The 18,950-nt window shown below is 44.1% G+C and overlaps 1 protein-coding gene across 3 annotated transcripts in view; it reads left to right on the top strand.

Moving 5' to 3' along the window:
- Window positions 1-18,950, top strand: part of plcb1l (phospholipase C beta 1-like) — a 105,643-nt gene that overhangs the window by 38,436 nt on the left and 48,257 nt on the right. The gene's annotated exons all lie outside the window — the stretch shown is intronic.

Below are 18,950 nucleotides of genomic sequence, written 5' to 3'. Positions count from 1 at the left end.
ATGTGGACGGATTGAATGGAGTGTGACTCGTCTCTCTCTCTCAGCGGGCGCCGTTCAGAGACGTTTGAGTTCAGAGAGGCATTAAAACAGTCTGTCAGTTGACAGGTCTGGGGAGACAACTCCCACACACTCCCAGTTTCGACCCGATTCTCTCCACTCACACGCGCACAGACACACACAAGCATGTGTGCAATCGTGCACCCGACACCGTGATGTGGTGACTACTGAAATAAACATGTCTTTGCTCAATCCAAGCATGTTTCATATCCTCCTATATCTGACTCTTTTCTAAGCCCAGATCGTTCAGTCGGAGCCGATATGTGGAAGAGGGATTTGATACCATTGATCCTGATCGTTGCCATCAGGAAGATTGACCACAGGGCGAACGACAGCTTGGAGTAAGAGGTGATTAAAGTAAACGGCCGTATGGACTCATTGATTTTCGTGAAAGAACCCGCAGCACCAGTGCCAAAGACAAGCAATTGATTTCCATCATGCATCAATGTAACCTCCAGGCAAGCGTCAGCGGCGGCCGATGAAGAAAGGACAAGTGAAGACAGAAGGTTAGCATGTCGGACCCAGACGGCTTTGGGTTTGATTCTTTCGTCAATTATGTGAATAATTCCTGCGCGCGGTTGAATTTCCCTCATTACTGCTGAGGAAGAAATCGAAGGTGATGCCTTGCTGCTCTCTGAAGCCTCCCTGTTCTCAGGTCACGTGGGACCGAGCTGCTCGATCAGATATGACAGGCCGAATGAAATAGAAACTGTCACGAAGAACAGAGTGGCTTTTGTTTCCACACGGGGAGTTACCCAACTGGGTCCAGACATCACTACCCCGGCGAAAAGGCCAGAAGGAGCACAGCGGCGCACCTGTGCATTTCTATTCAATCTTTTTCCTCTTGTTGTCACGATCTCAGGCGGGGAAGCCACAGTTGACACGTCCAGGCATAATCAGTACCACACAAACAATTTGTCACAAAAAGAAAATTTCTTCTAAACTCTGTGAGTTATGATTATTTTAATTGCCAAAAAAAAAAATCCCTTTCTCAATAGAAATCAATACTCTGGAGGAAGGTAACAAAACTCTCTTTTGTCTGTTGTGCAGTGTGTCTGCTGCGTCAGGATGTGGGGAAATGAAAGAAATTTGCTCGGATGCACATGTTGAGATGAGGAATGTTAATTAAATTTCTCTTTTAAGTATGTTATTTTTCCTGCTAATTAATCGATTGAAAATAATGCATTAAAAGCAACATTTTTCCTTTATTTCATGCCATATTGCAGTTTAAAAAGGATAATAAAGGATAGTACTAAAATAATTAACAATGTTTTTTTTCAAACAAGATGTTATTTGTAGTCATTTCCTGCAGTTAGTGTTTGATTTCTTTATCTGTGATCCCCGTGGTTGAATATTTTTTAATCAACTCTGCGCACAGTGTTATATTTCAGTGAAATTCTTCAAGAAAAACGTTGATTAAATGCTGTTCGATTCTGGTTTCGTGCAGCTGGGAGGTCCCATTTCCCAGTTTACAGCAGTCCAGTGACAATACGAAGCAAACCGCGCGGTCACGAGCAGAGGTGTTTCCTCACTGCTGCCGTCAGAATTCAGAGAAGAACCAGACATGCTCATCGACACATTCATCAACCTAAAGAGGGGTGAAAACACTACATTCATTCACACAGTTTTTTTGTTCTTATTTGTTGATTTATATATATATAGCAGTTTTTCTAACCATTTATGGGAAGATTTATAGTTCCAAACGACAAGTCTATTTCACAGAAGTGGCGAGAGAGAGTGTTGTGATTTATGCCTACGAGTGCGAGAAAAAAAAGAATGGATGGAGGGTAAAAAAACGCTTTTCTGACATGAGACTGAGGAGCTCTTGAAAACCCTCCCGCTACTGTAGTGTTTTTTCCACTGAGTGGACAACTTTCATTTCACTTACATATGAGAACAATACACAATAGGCATTACGAATGTGAGTACACGGTCTCAGGAGAATATGAACTGGAGAACTACTTGCTTTGGTTGTGATACATACGTACAGTAGCAGCAGTTCAGAAAAGTTGCATTTTTCCCCGTTTACACAGAGATGAAGTCGGAATGTTTCTTTTCCAGTGACTTCAGACACCGTTGTCATGTGAACAGAACCCCAAAGCACAACAAGAATGTTTTACTTTTCACTTGAAAACACTGTTGTGTGAAGGAACGGTAAAGCAGCTGCATGACTGAAAGCACACAGATCCCATGAGAACAAAATTAGTAAAAACAATGCATGTGAAAAGAAATTAATAGCTGGACTGCTGGCGAGCGATGACCCTTTACTTTTCGTGGCTGTGCCGGCGTCGCTCTATTCCAGGGGAACTTGGCAGACGCCTCCAAGTCATTTGATGCCCGCAGTGAAATCAGATGTGACATTTTGTTAACCCAGCAAAGGTCGTCCCAGTGGAACCGGAGCTGATCAAATAAGAACCGGGCCGAGACGGGAGCTGTCGGAGTGGCCGCCAGCGGAGAGTCAGCGTTTCAGCCGCTGAAGAGAAATCCCTGTTAACACAGACACACATTTGTCTTTCATTTCGCTTCCTGCAGCCACGGAGGGAGATTTAGCCGGCCTTGATAGATAAATGTACTCTCACATCAGCAGTCGATGAGTACTCTTTCATTGCGCCATACGTCATGTCTGCGCACGCTCGCTCCGACAGAGGTCGCGGCACATCCCCGGATGAAATATGGACTTTGTTATGACAGTGTCCAGGCTACTGTTTTCACTGGAGCAGCTGAAGCTGCATTTTTTTCAAACAGTCGTCCTTTATTTTTCTGACTGATCCAAAACTTTGGCGTAAGTCATGAGAATAGGCAGATATTTCTCCCCGGCAGCTAAAGAAACTCTTGCTTTGGTGTTAAAAACCCTGATTGGGACTTACTGCTGAAGACTTCAGCAAGGCATGAATCTCCTGAGTAATTTGTTTACCCTTGCCACAGACAGGCAACTTACTGTCAGTGGCTCTTGGCGGTCCTTCTATCGACCGGTTCTCGATTTAGCTTTTCTTCCACGCGGTTCAATCAGTGTGTCACTGTCAATATATTGAACTGATTGCTCTTTTCCAGCCATCAGGAGGGCATTCCAGTCACTTCTTTGTGCGCTTGTGTTCGACTGCTTTCAGCCGGCTTTTCTAACCTCATTTTGCTTAAGTAGCCAGTGAGCTGTTTTGTATTCTTCGTCTCTCATGGTGGAAAAACAAACCTAATTTTTAGCTGGTTTTCAGATCGGATCCCTGTCAGTTAATTCCACCGATGGAAGAAATGAAGGAAACGTGTAAAAACGAAGTGGACTGTTTTATACGCTGCTCACCTCATTTGATGGGTTATGAGTGGTCTGATAGGGACGTTACTATGGAAACTAAACGGAGAACTGGAGAAAGTTAATGCTAACAGGGGCAGGAAAGGTTTTCTGATATATGGTTCATCAACAGGAGAATGTAGGAACGAGTCTGTTAACCATTAATTAACTCTCCTTTCATCCATATCTCTTCTCTTCTCTTCTCTTCTCCATCAGTGGCTCTGACTGCACCAATTGAAGCAACATTTGCTGAAAAATGATTGAGGGACAAGCTTTGAAAAAAAAAAAAAAAGACACATTTTTGATTCCGTTTCAGCTCGTAACATTTAACACAGTATCTGTGCTTAATTAAAGCAGCCGAGGGACACTTGCAGCGGTCCCTCATGTATCTGCAATGAGCTCCGAGATTAAAAGCGAGCGTTGAAGCTCCCCTGGCTCATCGTCTGAACCATTTCTGTGAGAATGTTCAACTTCTTGCAGAACTCCTTCCAAAAGAGTGTAGTTTATTAAAGTTGGCGAATTTAATGCCAAAATTCTGAAATGACCCACAGCATTAGAGTATCCTCTGTCTCTCCATCGCTGATGATCAAGACTCCTAATGAAGCGAGGGCTTCGACCAGCAGCTGGTTTTGCAAACGGAAATTTGAATAAACATTCAGACCTGCCTTAAGGCACGGGTTTCTCTCCTTTCCTTTGTAATTTGTCCAGATTTATTTTGGGTTTCCACGTTGTCCTATTATCTGTTAGCATTAGCAGATATGTGGCGAACAGGTAGCGCCGCATCGATGCAATAAGAGAGCGGCTCCTGGGGATTCTGTTAATTGCCATTTCGGTCACACTCATCAGCCCTTAACACCATTAATCACGCAGGTGAGGTCTGCCGGCTCAGAGTGCACGAGCTTACGTGACCTTCTTCTTTTTTTTTTTTTTTTTTCATGTGTAATTTTAGGGACCCCTCCGATGCCAAGACGTAACGATATGGATGGCCTTTCTCACTTCCCCGCAAACGGTCTCTCCCAAGCACACAATCGCGCCGCTTAATTGGTTTTCAATAGTAAATCTCTGGAGGCTTAGAAAAGAAAATGTCTGGTCTTTAATGCTGCTGCTCCAGAAACCGCAGAGCTCTCTGGAACTATTTCCTGTCTAAAAGACCAGAGCAAATAGATGTGGAAGACACATTCGCTTTTATCCTTTTCCCTCTCACTTGTTTTTGTGCACTGAATGACGTGTGAATAAACCAAGTTCGGCTCTGAGAACTCTCACACTGCTTTCTCTCGTCGTGAATGATTTCACTCTCTGGGCTTTTTGTTCTTTTTCTCAGGAAGTTGCATTACTTTTCCTTCCTTTTTTTTTTTTTTCTCTTTCACCACCATTTGTTTGGTTAGACGAGCTCTCCCACTTCCATTATGGACGCCACATGGTTTGAGCTGACAGAGTGCAGGTTCTGTTTCCTTCGGAGTAACACTTATCTAGAGATGCTTACAGCCCTGAATTGAAAAACTGTTCTCCTCATAATGAGACGATGTCCGTTTGGAACTCTTCATTATTCCACCAGCTTTTTACTTTGTGTTATCGCCTTTGGAGCTGTATCGTTTCAACTTGCTCTGGCATAACATCAGAAAAACTTGAGCGATATCTTATCGAATTTGGTTGTTGTTTAGTCTAATTTTATGGGAGTGACACTCATCAAAGGCTGCTTGTTACATACTGTTCAGCACAGAGTGAAACAGTGTAAACATGCAGGAATTCACCTGAGTTGTCTGTAATTGTATTTGTGACCGGCCCACTGCTTCTTCATCTTTTTATTTGTGTCTGCCGCATTAACGTGAGTCGACATTACGCCCAGCATGATGGCAGCTTTCATATGCTCCAATTCATGGAGGAAGAGGATGGATGTCTGACTGGATTTGGCTGAAATGTTCTGGCTGGGTCAACCGACAATGCTGGAAAGCGAAAAGGCAGCGTTATTTATGTTTGGCCTGGCTCTTGCGCAGGCATCTGCCACGGAGCAGTAAACATGTGCCTTCTCGTTACAACATCACTGTCACTGCGAAATGTGTTTATTTGCTGCGCTGTTACAAATTGTACTTCGGGTTCGTTTGTGTTTCGCTGGATTCGGTGAGTGTGTTTGAGTACTTGTTGATGTTGATGAGGACTTTGACATGATTCTAGACCCAAACCCGTCAAGGTCTTTCTTTTTCGTGGTGTCTTTGGATTCTTTTCCTGAACGAAAAGCGGACAGATCCTTCATTTAGACTGAGGACTCTGCTCTTTCTCCGACTGTCACGCTGAAATAGAAATTCTCACTTCTACGGGCAGATTACAAGTCAGAGGTTTCCCCTAATAATCACCTGTTTAGATTGCCTGTCTTCTTAGCAGTCAGGAGGCGTTTTATCTCGACACATCTCCTCTTCTGCTATTAGAAACCCAGACTGGCTAATTAAGCCTTGGTGCTATAGGTGTCTGTTGTGCCTGACAGAGAACAACCGTGGACTGATAATCATCTATCAGCACAGATCGGTCACACAGAATCAGACCCCATCAGATATGGGAGCCGCCTCCGCTTCTAGTGTTGATTTCTCCCGGTGTGTGTGTTGTTCACGCCGTCGGGCCCTCAGATGAGCTGTCCTCAGATCCCTGTTAACTCCGGCAGAGACCATAGGATTAAATGGTCATTTGAATATTGTCAAATATCCAAAGGCTTGTTTAAACATTCAGTAAGTCTTTGTTGGCGGATCAGCGGAGCACACAGATGCCATACCAAATGGGGCGTTCTGTGAGGGTGGTAGGTGGCTCGCTGGCTGGTGGCTGGCACGGCCCGGTCTGACAGATGGTCTGGGGATGTCGAGACAGCAGGCTCTCAGTGACACACTGGGGCTAATCACGGCAAAAGGCTAAATGATAACTGTAGACAGAGGATATATCACAATCACTGCGCAGTGCTCCCCACGGAACCGCAAATATTTGCTGAGCGATTTGGTAACCTAATTAGAAATGTTGTAAATCTTTAGCAAATCTGAGATTTCTTATTTTTCTGGGAAGGCCCGCGTGGTGTACGGTGCCGGTCGAGGCATGACGTATCACCCTTTCTGAAGCAGCTTCACAGGGAAATAAAATGCCTCAATATGAGAAGCGAATTCACTCAAGACCTACGACGACAATGTTAGATTGTAAATTATACCTGCAAATTCTCCTACGAGATAAGCCCAGAGCCGCTATAACAATAATAACCAGTGAGTCATTTACTTTGTGAGGCTGAATCAATTTTCACTCAAGTTTTAGAGCCGCAATACTGTGGGAATATTGAAAAAAATGTTAGCTCTACCCTTGTGCTTTGGCACTGTTCAGTTATTGCTTTATGCATATAAAATGTTCATCCGTCGAGCTGCGGTCGTGGAGGCTCGGGCGTATTTCGAGCCCTCATTTTGCGTTATGAACTGTCAGTTACAGGTGAAACACAGAGAGACAGATGATCACCAAGCAGGGGTGTCAAACATAAGGTCCTTCACATGTATTTCAAAAAATCAAATCAACATACCCAAGACAAGATTTGATCAAAGTGAACCACTGCATCAACTCTAATCGAATATATAACATTTTTCAAAGTGTTTTATGGACTTAACTGAAGTTTGTAATTCAGAGTAGGAAACATGAAATCCATTTTATGTCACTTTCAGTCGTTTTTGTTGAAAAGCAGCTGCACAACTCGTGCGTGTCATTCATATGTGTGTCAGCCTAAAAATAACAGGACGAAGCCATGTTCCTGTGATATCTGCATCTGTGGAAAGATGAAACCCAGTCCCCTGTATTAAGCTGCTCAGCAGCTTTAATGCAGCGTGTCTTCTGCTCCTGACGCTGCGCAGTCCTCCTCCTCGGCCCCGCAGGAATGTCCCCCCCAATAAACCCGATTGGTTCTGGTCAGAATCATTAAAGATGTCATTGGGTCCGGAATCTGCTCCGTGTCCTTCAGGCAGCCGAGGGCTCGGCACATGAGCGCTTTGTCACAATGGCAGAGAAAAATGGAGGAGGGCCGAGAGGGCATGAATAAAAGAATTTCCGAGCAGAAACGGCCAAAAAGGAGACAGCATATGCTACTTCCCTCCAGCCCAAAGGCTGGATTGTGCCAACAGGGACTCAGTTGAATTATTTACTCCTGGAACCCTTTGCGAATGCCTCTCTGGCGGGGCTCGCCTCCATGGGGCCCCTGGATGGTGGAGGGCCCCTCGCAGGACGCCAGAGGGAGGACTCTAGGCTGGAAATGGTGCACTGTGTCTGTCTGCAGGTTGCTCTGAGGAGGTGGTTGACGTTGAGGGAGGAATATAAAGAGACATCGGACAAAACTCACAAAAGCACAACTTTTCAGCTACCTTTTTTTATTGTTCAACCCTACTTTTTGATCTGTTGGGTGCTCTGTGTTCCTTCTACATCTGGGTTTATGCTTGATTATTGTTGCTTGACGTCACCATAGGGACGTAGGATGCGATTTCAGGGTCAACCAAAGGAAAGAGCAGGTGGGAAATCGGTGCGAAGCTTAAGGAGGCTTAAAAACCATGGATGCTCGGTCACCTTGTCTCCTGGTCTTTCAGTCCATGTCTGTTTTTTGCACGGACTACATCTTATTAGTCCCTGCGTGGGCGCACACGCGTCTCCGTCTTCTTGGATGCCGCGGAGGTACCGTGCACGGTGGTCGCTGTACGCAGGAGTTTGCAACAGCCAACATTAAATTAGCGCCTCTGGGATAATTACTGTAGTTGCCGTACGTACCTGATAGTTTCTGGGAGCTGTTTATAGCGCCGCCCCTCACCGAGCGCAGGTTGATGGACAGCTGGAACAGAGAGGGGGGTTCATCCACCTCACAAACGGAGGAGAGTGAGTCAGAGCGAGTAGGTGGGAGTGATGACTAAAGTACCTGGTGCACGCCGAGATGGAGGAAGCACTTTTAAGTAGCAGAAGGCGAAAATGGCAAGCTGATTAGCAAAGTTTGCCAGAGTTCTGCAGCTGTTACAAAATAGTATCGAATGAGTTTAACAGCATTTTTATTACTGAAATTTAGATGTTCGGAAGCATCTTCCTGCAACTGAAGCTTATTTGCTTTTTGTTTTGAAACGGATCATTAATTACACAACTCTCTTTTTCGGGATTTAAGGTTCGATCACCGGTTCAAAGTTGAAATGGCTGCAAACGAGCCTCCAGGTTTTTCCTCCCCGCTCGCTTCTAATTTAAAGCGCCGAGCTCGTGATTCACGGCAGCTGATTATTTTCCTCCTGCTGGAGTTCATGCGGTGGACCTCAGGTCAGCTCCCTCCCGTCCGCGCCCCCGCTTCCCCACCCGCGCAACGCGGTCTCAGCCAGCCCGAGAAGGAGTGCATGCCAGGTAGACTACTTCCACCTCATCAAACCTGCCCTTTGCCCCCTCCGTCTCTCCATCTTTCCTTCAGACTGATTCACACGCAGCATGAAGCGTCGTCTCGCCTCCCCCTCCAGTTTCTTCTCTGTCTCGCTCTCTCCTTCAGACATCGGCCTACACTTAAATGTTGGCAAACGTATGGACACATGTCAAATTTACTACCTCATTTCACTGCTCTTTGCACATCTTGCGCCCCCATAAGAGATTACTATGCAGGTTGCATTCCCAGAAATGAAGGAACTGAGGGGACTTTCTGTGACAGAGATATGAGTTGTCTTCACCGTATAATCATCCTTATGTCTTACCCTCCAAGCTTTTACGGTCCCTTTTAAATCCAAGCTGGCAGTCTGTCGCCCCGCAGGTCCCTTTGCCCCCCCGTCACTCCAGCATCTGTTTCCAAAGTTTGTTTTTGGCCAGTAATGACTGTATAATCCCGTATTCGTGGAGTGTCCAGGTGTCGGTGAGAGTTATGATCAGGCAAACATAAAGACTCGCACAGCTGTTCAAGGATCTTTTCTACCCTTTGGTTCTTCGGTGGACGGTTTTCAGGGTGACTGATGTTCACCTTAAAGTTTTAGAGCAAAGCAGCGACCAAAGTCTCTATCAGTCCCTGTCAAGCGGATGTGAAGTGTTGCTTTTTTTCTCATCAAATATTAAACAACATGACTTGAACTAAAAGGTTGAAAAGATTTGAAAGTCTCCCTGGGATGTATTTCTTTTATGGATGAAAGTGAAATCGTTTGGGTTGAGTGGGTGACGGAGGATTATCTATGATCTTTTGCTCATTTCTTGCGTCAGCACAGATGTAGGAGTACATTTAAACTGGGCTGTCCTGTTTTGCACCCTTGTGTGCAAAATTCCTTCAATATATATTGAGAAAAAAAAACATGAAAATAAAACAAAACAAGTTTCTGACAAAATATCAGCTTGCATGAAACAGTCGTGTTCAGTTTCTTAATCCAGTCATCCATCCATGTATCTGTGTTAACTCGTTTATGGCTGAAATTGTATTATTTTATTGAGATTGGTTTTCGATTTTATGGCTGCAGATTTGGCATAAAGGGTACAATGAATTAATGTTTCTGCTCTCTTCCAAACGCAACTTCAATATCTTGTTTTCTCAGTACTGAAACCCTCATTTTACAAATATTTGGCATGCTGCAGCTTGGACAAAGCTTTTTTTTTCTGCTGTATTTCATTTTAGTCCTGTTTTATGGACCAGTCAAGCATCTTTTGGACCTAATGAACATATTTTGTCAATGTTAATAGAGGGTGTGCTCCAGGCGAAAAATCTTTTTTTCTGCTTTTTGATTGTTGAGTTTTGTGTATTAGCATAACTTGCCTCACAGTTCTGGTGATGACAATTATGCCAAATCCTGCTGGGGAAGCAACAGAACAGGAATAGAAGCTAAAGTTAACGTTACAGACAAACCTTAGCTGAGCATTGAATCTTCTCACAGTGCATTCATTCAGGAATGGTCGGCTTTTTTAAAGCTTTTATTTTTATTTCTATTTTTATTCTGCAAGCCACAGGTTTTGTAAGGGTATCACGTTGTGTCAGTTCGGTCAAGTCAACGAGAGGGTCAGCAGGAAATGAAAATATACCTGAAGAGGCTTCGCTTTATCCCCCTCAAGACTCCAGATTTAGTCACGTTAAGTTGATGCCAGAGCAGAGCAGATTTCTCTGTATGATTGTCCAATTTCCTCCCCATTTTCTGGCGGACCTTTGTCTTCAAAGCCCCACAGTCATCATGTGCAGTCAATAGAGATTCTTTATTTTCCTGAAGATTGCAATCATGTTGACCGCGAAATGAAAAGCATTTGCTGAGCGTCCAACAATATCGGGCATAATTTGAATGATGAAAAATGAGACGAATGAAATTAATGCAGATTCTGTGGAAAAGCACCGTCGTTCTTTCAGTGATAATGTGGTAATTTATCAGATATTTTCTGAACGCACAAACACAAAAGCTAATAATTGTTTGCATCTATTCAAGCCCAGGAGAGGTGTTGTATTTGAAGTGGTAGATTTTTTTTTTTTTTGCGTCTGCGTGTGTCAGGTGGCAAATAGATCACATTATTGCGTTATTGAGAAGGCAGTGATTCGCAGTGAAACAGTGTTGAGCCTGGTTAATGTTTTTCTTGTGAACAATGGGCTTCTCTTTAGTTGCATGAGAGTTTTTATACATGAGAGCAGTTCAGACTTTTGTCTTTTATTTTGTTTTTAAAGTGCAAAGATCTGTTCTGTGGTGGACGTACCGTTATATCTATATACCTGTATCTATCTCAAGGAAATCCCAAACAACTTGCACGTTGGGATGCTCCAGAAAAGTTGTTTATCTCTTCAGTCACTAATATAATATATGATCGTATTATCAATGAGCACACACTCCTGGCACATTTTTCAAGCAGCTTTACTTTTGTGGCTGAAACATCTCCAAGGTGACTTTGCTCAGTTCCTGCTGCGAGGCTCATGTCGGTTGACGTCGCACTCTGGGTATCAGGTGTGATGCATCTGAGCACTTTCACAAGTACGAGTATCGATGCACGGTATTGGAACCAAAAACCCAACGCCTGACACAGGTATCAGTGTCTGTGCACCTCAGTGGCCATTCCATCGCAGGGAAAGCGCAGAGAGATAATCCACACACTCCCCTGTTCGCACCGGATGCATTTGGTTTTGTCATGTACGGGAAGAACATGCAAACTCAGGACAGAAAAACACAATCTGAAAGAAGATCTCATGCTGTGGGATGAGACTTGGAAGGAGTGAATTACAAATCCATAACTGACTGTATGTAAGTTGTGTTTTTGGGTACTGGTTGTTTGCAAATCATTTTTGCTAATGAGTGACTGAGTGGGCCAGAATTTGAATAAAAGCTTAAACCTCTTAATCTGCATTTTGGAAGCAGTGAGTTTATTGTTTATAGACTTTTTTTCAGGACTAAAAAAATGTGCCTTGAATATTGAGTATTAACTGTTCTGCCTCGGATAATGCCGTAAAGTTTCTGTTAAAGGTACATTTTATGACTATCCTTTTTAAAGAACTGTATTTTGCAAAATTGAAGCAGTATACTAGTAGTTGGATTTGTATACAACTTGACAGTATTTCTATTCTGCTTGTCAACAAGTCAGCAGCTTAGACTTAGAGGAAGAATATCTGTTTGTTTTTTTTTTTATGTGTGTGGGTGTGTGTGTGTGTTGGGTATAAATGTGTAAAACACCACAAACGATGGTGACAAAAACAGATGGTCTCTGTTTCGGTAATGCTGCAGTCGTCAAGATTCATTTCATGTTTCGAGTCTGTGTGGATAAACAGTTCATCAGCATTTAAAGTTTCAGGAACAACATCGCCAACTTGGCTGAAAATATGGATTTTACTGTACTTCGAATGTGTTTTTGCCCGGAGTGGTGACTCCAGCTGCCCTACAGGTATAATGAAATTCTGACAGAGGTCTGGCTGTGCAGCGGAATGAAGTCTGGTCTGTGAGCGGAATTACTGTAATGAGTTCTTAGCGTCCAGCGTTAGATTATTCATGATAAAAAAAAAAAAGAGAGAGAAATACAGAGCTTGCATAACTGCTCTTTTAAAAATGAATCCCTCACTTTTCCCTTCATGCCCGCGACGCTCAGCTTCACCGTGCGTCATGAGATGATTAGCATTGGGTGCGAATGTTCGGCCGCTTTCCCGAGACATGAAATGAGAACCTGTCAGCACAAGTTATTGCTGATGTGCTGGCATTTTGGAAATGTCGTGATATATGCTCCGCGTCTCCCCTCAGTCCACCCCACCGTCTCTCGTTTCATGTCTCACTGCTTCAGGGTTAATGAAATGCCCCTACTGAAGAGCTGGAATGAGGGATTGTTAAGTCCACATGAGCCCTCAACCTCCTCCTACTCGACTCCCCTCCCGACCCGCGTCTTCGCCGCGACACATCAGCCCGAGTGGCGTGTCAGGGATGAGCTAAAGCTTTACTCCAATTCCTTTCTTAACCATTATAGCCTTCAATCAAAACACATGTAATGGAAAGCTGAAATATTTCGCGTTAAGAGGGATAACTCCTTCAGTTATTAACGACTCTCATTTTACAAACTGCGTCCGCTGGCGCTTCCTGGATGAACTACACGGAGCCAGATGGCTTAAGGGAAAATACTGAGTGTCATTTCAAGTGATGGCTTGGATCTCGGCAACGCTCAATCAGATGCGAACACCCCTCACCCGAGAATTTTTTTGTTGACTTACGATTTGAGAGCGGACACACACACACACACAAAACAAAATGCGTTGCGCAGTCAGTTCCACACTCTGGCCACTGATGCATCACCTGACAGTTGACTGATGAAGCGCTGACCTTTTACTCCCCGCCTCGTGCGCAATTCTACGCCTCATGAAACCGTGGCGGTCTGCCTTCACTGAGTGCTCAGGTGAATTATAAGCGTGCAGGAAAGTAATAAAAAAAGATGCAGAAACACAGCAGGCCTTACAGATGAGAGGGTGAGAGCAGGATGCTGATAGCGCCGGAGCCGGGGAGACGGACGCCCCACAATCAAAGACTCCCTCCTGATCCAGTCGTCTGATTCCCCTGCGCCGTGCTCCTCACGCTCTCCCGCTCGCCCTCATGTTCTTTGATCGTGTTTACAATACGGCTGTTTATGAGGCTTTTTATCTCTGGCTCGTCCTCGGGCTCGTAGTGCCCTGCACCCCGAGTGCAAAAAGTTATTAGAGTCATTTCCACACTGGAGGAGTTCAAAATGGAGAATTGGAGAGTAAACAGCTCTCCAGTGCTGTTATGAAAGACTGCTGCTGTTGAGCCTGAACCGATCAAACCTCAACAGAAAGAGCTTGACATGGTGTCCCTGTGTAGAGAAACCCTTCAGTCTGTAGTTTCCCACTGAGAACGTGTGAAGCGGATGATTTTTTTTTTTTTTTTTTTTTGAATTGATGCTGTTGGTTTTTTTTTGTTTATACCTTCTTTTGTGTGTGTATGTACCATCTGTGCTGCTTTTATAATCCATTTAGCTGCAGGTTTCTTTTATTTCCACACACAGGAAAGGTTTGATTTCAATGCCGAGCCTTCAACTGGCAGAAAAGTATTGTATTTTTCACTTTATGCATTGAGTGTGTACTTATTTACTAAGATGCACATTTCTTTGCTCCAGTTCAAGCAGCACATGCTGAAAGGAAATCATATCGAGGACAGAGTGACATCATACTGCGATAACTTTGCATAAGAGATGCAGGCATGACTTATCCAGTGTGTTTGTGCATCTACGCCCGCGCTCCCACTGCAGTCTGAAGTGTCTGAGACGTCTCTGTTTCTGTGCGATTGCACACGTGTGTCTGGGCGTGCACACGAATGCGTGCTCATGATTAGGAGCGGGGTTTTCAGAGAGCATCTGCAGTTTGGCATGAAAGACGGGGCTCTCTCCTCTAATGCGATCAATGTTTCAGTGCTTTCTGTCTGTGTAAGTTATGATGTGTCTAATGTTTAAAACATGCTCTGCAGATGCGGTGTGACCCTCTTAAATAAATGACTGCATCGCCAAGAGAGGGAGTTGTCTCCGGATTAGCTCTGCTTTACACTCGGTGACTCACACGGGGATGATGACACACATGTAACAGCAAATAGGTGCACACATGTACGGGACACACACACACACACACACAAGCCTCTCAATAACAACGACATGAGAGTAGCGCAGTTACGTCATGTTACCAGACAAATATATTCTGCTGCACAAGTCTGTGTATTAAAGCACATCTGCAGCAGATTTGTGTGGCAGAATAAGCTCATCACCCCCAGCTTGATGTCCCAGAATTTGCTTTGGAATGCCTGAGGGTTTTAAATGTCCCATGAACAAACTCTTAGCGCTCTGTTGGTTAACAAGGATGGCCAGCAGCCGGAGGACAACCTGCAGTCCCGCTCCTCCATGTCTTCGCTCCGCATTTAAGGATGCATTGCTTTGAATTGTGATGTCGAAATCAGGATTTGGTTTTGCTGGTTGATCGATTGTTTTTCATGTTATGCAACAAAACATGAGAAGATTTTTATGATTCACAGTCTGAAAAGAGATTTTATTCATCTTGAACTTCCCCTTTACGTAAGCGCTCATTTCATACAAGCCTTAACAATTCCGCTTTTTCCCACTTTCATCTTTTAACGTTGCCGATGTGAGCGCACATGGGGTCATCGCTCTCACTCGCACAGCATGAATATCCCTGCTTCAACTCCAGTCCCTCTGCAGAGCCTCCAGCCCAAAAAACATGTTTGCGTTTGTGGTTTGTGAATGTGAGTATTTATTGATGAATGGAGACCATTTTTGGACGTGTTCCAGCTTCACCTACCGTCAGCTGGAATGATCTTGCCAGTTTTGCCTCCGTCTTTCTGTTAAATGACACTTTGTCTGCTTTCAGCGTGAACACCCAGCACTGCAGTGTTACATTAGTGTCCAACAACGAGGAAGAATGTTGCTGCTTCCTTTCAAACATCCTCTTTGATTTTTTTTTTCTTCTCTTTTTAAATAAGGCCACGCTTTAAAAATGCAGTGTGAATTGCTGTAAACTAGCAGGGTCAATAAAAGTGCAGTCATCCTCAAGATACCAACCAAAATGGCTTTCTTTTTCCACTCTGTGCTGTAAAATGTAAGTCTAGTGAGAGATGGAGCATTTAATAGAAAAAAAAGGTCTTTTCACTTGACTCGGTTTGTACACCCGCGGCACCGTCCCTGAACAAGACACTACTCACTTATTAAAGCAACTATCCTTGACTCCTAATTAATAATTTCGAGCGCCACAGTGTATATATTTTAAGCAGAGCATTTTGTGGCAGCGTTAAATATTGCAGCTCCTTGTTTTGCAACATGAGTCAGAGCATTGATACAGTATGGAATTGCTGTGCTATGCAGATTTTCAAAATCTGCATAGCAACACTTTACAGGCGAATAAGCGTTGCATAAGAGCTCATCGACCTTTGTAAAGCTTAAAGTGATGCATTTGCAGCTCATAGTTTGACGTCTGACTTTAATTTTTCTGGTTTCTTTCTTATTTATTTTAAATCTGTTTTTTAACACGGCCTCTGTCACTTGTCCTTTATCTCATCCACCTGTTTTTGGACTTTAAAAATAAACCGCAGTCCACAGAAAGGCTGCAACAACTGACCTGTCATATTACGGGCTATTCTTCAGGTAGCCCTCAGCTTCAGACAGGTCGATGACCTTTGCTCTATACAAATATAACTTCAAATAAAAAGCTCAATAAATGATTATAACAGTGTTCCTCTGGTTTCATCCGTCTTCATCCCGTCGGGTGGCGCGTGTGAAGGCAGTCAGGTCTTCATCAATCATTCATACTGTGACATTTCTCTTGATCTGATGTCTGTTTTTATACTCATGCTTCACAGGTGACCATTTGTGTGTGCGTGTGTGTGTGTGTGTGTGTGTGTGTGTGTGCGTGGGGGTTTTGAGTCCTCCTATGAACTCTTATGTGGATGTGTGTGTCCAAACCAAATCGTGCAGCCGTGCAGGTGAGTTTGGACAGGTGCCGTGCGGCTGGTTTACTGACCTGAGGCGTGGCTCCAGCCGAATCCCTTCCCCGTGCCCAGCAGAGTGTGACACGGTTTGAGCGCTCAGCTGCTGACAGGTGGGGCCTTGTGACAAACTGAGACAGGAGAGTGGAGAGTCCTGTATCTCCTCGGGCTGCACCTCCACCTGAATGTTAAGTGTTGAGTTCTCTTCTCAGGCCGACGCGCCGCCGCTGCCGCCGCCGCTAACGTGCTCCGAGAACGCCTGACCAAACACGTACTCGCAAGCATGACTGCACACATACGCCGCGCAGTTTCGCACGCCGGCGTTCACTGGTCCATGACTGCGTTTTACAAAAGCCGAGCTCCCGTGCTGAAGTAGGTGGCGACACACAATGTCACCCTCTCGCTTCCGCCACACAATCACTCAGAGTCCCATCCCACCTCTACCCTTTGCCTGTTTGTCTCCAAATTGCCCGTCTTTGTGGCAACCGGAACCTTCGACTCGCCTGTAATGGCTTCCACAATGCTCCTGCCCAAATGGCATTTCTTGTAAGTAAGACCCCCTTACTCGTTCGGTGTTGCTCTCTAGTTCAGTTGCCTCTTTCGTTTTTCTGCCGCTCCTCCTCCTCCTCCTCCTCCTCCTCCCGTCCTCCATTCGCCTGCTGTCACACAGCAGCTCCTCAAGTCTTTTCCCACCATACCTGCTTGTGTCTTTCAAGCTGATGTGCTCTAAGTGCCTGCAGCCTCCTCGCCGGTCGGCGCTCTGCTCAGCGCTCACAAGATGAGCCATATGTTCAGCTAATGGCTGCAACGTCACAGCAGTATCAAATTGTATTGACATTCAAGCGCTGTAATAGTTGAAGTACAGTATGCGATTTACTGTCATCCCGGCTGTTCTCAGAAGCCCTCAGCTCCTGGACGTCTGCCAGAGCTTCTCTCTGAAGGGAGCATTTCTGATTGGAGCCTCGGCTTTATTGGAAGTAGTTCCTTTGATGAAGGTGGTGGCAACAGCGGTGGATTTCCATTCAAATCCACAAAATCTGATTATTTAATTGCTTGTTAGTGGCAACACTCTGGTTTCAGCCATGATATGGGTCCGTCTTATGCGTTTCTGCCATTTCCAAAACGTTGCTGTAACTTTACTGAAATGATAACAAAAATTATTTGTTTTGACTTGAAGCAATTTTGTGTAACTGGGACGAAAGAAAGAAAAAAATTCGAAGTGATGCTTTGGGAAAAAAGCTGAAGTTCATTTATGAATTGTTGATGATCACAATCCGCACTTGTTTACTGCTTCCCAACAATATTTTAATGTTAGTACCTGGGGAATGGAAGTTTTCTAATTGGCAACAGTCTTAACCGCCCATCTGTCTTTGCAAAAAAATCTTTGTAAGGCCTAATTTTTAATCAAGAGTTTCTTCATGATAATTTTTTAATTTTTTTTTTTCCAAAAGAAAACGATGGTGTGACGATACTGGACACCACTAAGCGTCGCAATTTGATTGGTGGGGTGTGAGGGATGTGTAGAGGACTTTTATCAGCCTGACACAGGACGCAGTGTTCTTTGTTTGATTGGTTAAATTGGTGGGAGCTCATTTGCTTTCACAGCAGAATCCTTCACAGGGCTTTTTGTTGTGTTAATTAAGCCAGAGCAACCGTTCTGTATGCCATTTGAGTACAAGACAAGAAGTTCATTGTTATTCCTCTCTTGCACCTCAGAGGCATTATAGTTTGTGATTTTTTTTTTTTTTTTTTTGATTTGCATCAAAGATGTGCTGCTTAAATGTACATTTTCCCAAATGAGTTTGGTTTAGTTTTCCCTGAGACGATGACTGAATATGAAATCCTCTGAGTTTTTGTCTCTGGGGGCTGGCCTGGTGCCAGCACCCATTGTTTTCTCTCAACAGAGTTCTTCAACAGCCCTCTGGATCGGTTGGCTAATAAAAGTTTTTTCAGGGTTATATTTAATCTACAGATTGCCTGACTCGGAGCGGAGACATTCTTTTTTTTTTTCCATTGAATGTGTAATCTTCTGTTTAAAACTTTTCTGAGTAACAGCTACAGCCTCGGCAGAATGAATCCACTTGTGATTTTAATGAGTCACTGCCTTGTTTTCGTCTCCGTGCCATCTCTCACTGTTAAACTGAATGTATAATGAGACGGGAGAATATTGTCTCATGGAAAACCAACAGATTTTCATTCATTAAGTCTGAAAAGGGAAAAACGCTCCAAAACCGTCAAAAATGAGCATGAATTCTTTTAACTTAGAAGCGCATCGTGTGAGGTTATTGTGATGATGAGCTGCTTCATCCTCCAGGGAATCAGCATCAGATCGGTCCGGGTGTGTCTAGCACCACTGGCAGCCAGTTAATATGTGTTATATTGGAATAATTGTGTATTGCTCCAGCGGAGAACTTTTATGCCCCGTTTTCATTATGAAGATGCGAGTGTTGACTTCCCATTATGGTGTTTTAAAACTGCAGTTTGGTTGAACACTGTTGGCGGAGGATGGCGGAGGATCTGGAAAGCAAATATATTGATCTTATAGAAACATTTTGAAGACTTCTAGACTTGTCATTTTGTGCAGTGGTCCTCGTAATAACAGTTCAAGAACCACGGCAACATTTACTGTTCAACAAATTATAGACTCGGGCTTTGTGTTTTTTTACATGCTGGATTCT

This window comes from Salarias fasciatus, chromosome 15, assembly GCF_902148845.1.
Source record: "Salarias fasciatus chromosome 15, fSalaFa1.1, whole genome shotgun sequence".
NCBI classification, from domain to species: domain Eukaryota; kingdom Metazoa; phylum Chordata; class Actinopteri; order Blenniiformes; family Blenniidae; genus Salarias; species Salarias fasciatus.
Note: the sequence above shows the minus strand (reverse complement) of the source record. Positions and strands in the feature narration are given on the sequence as shown.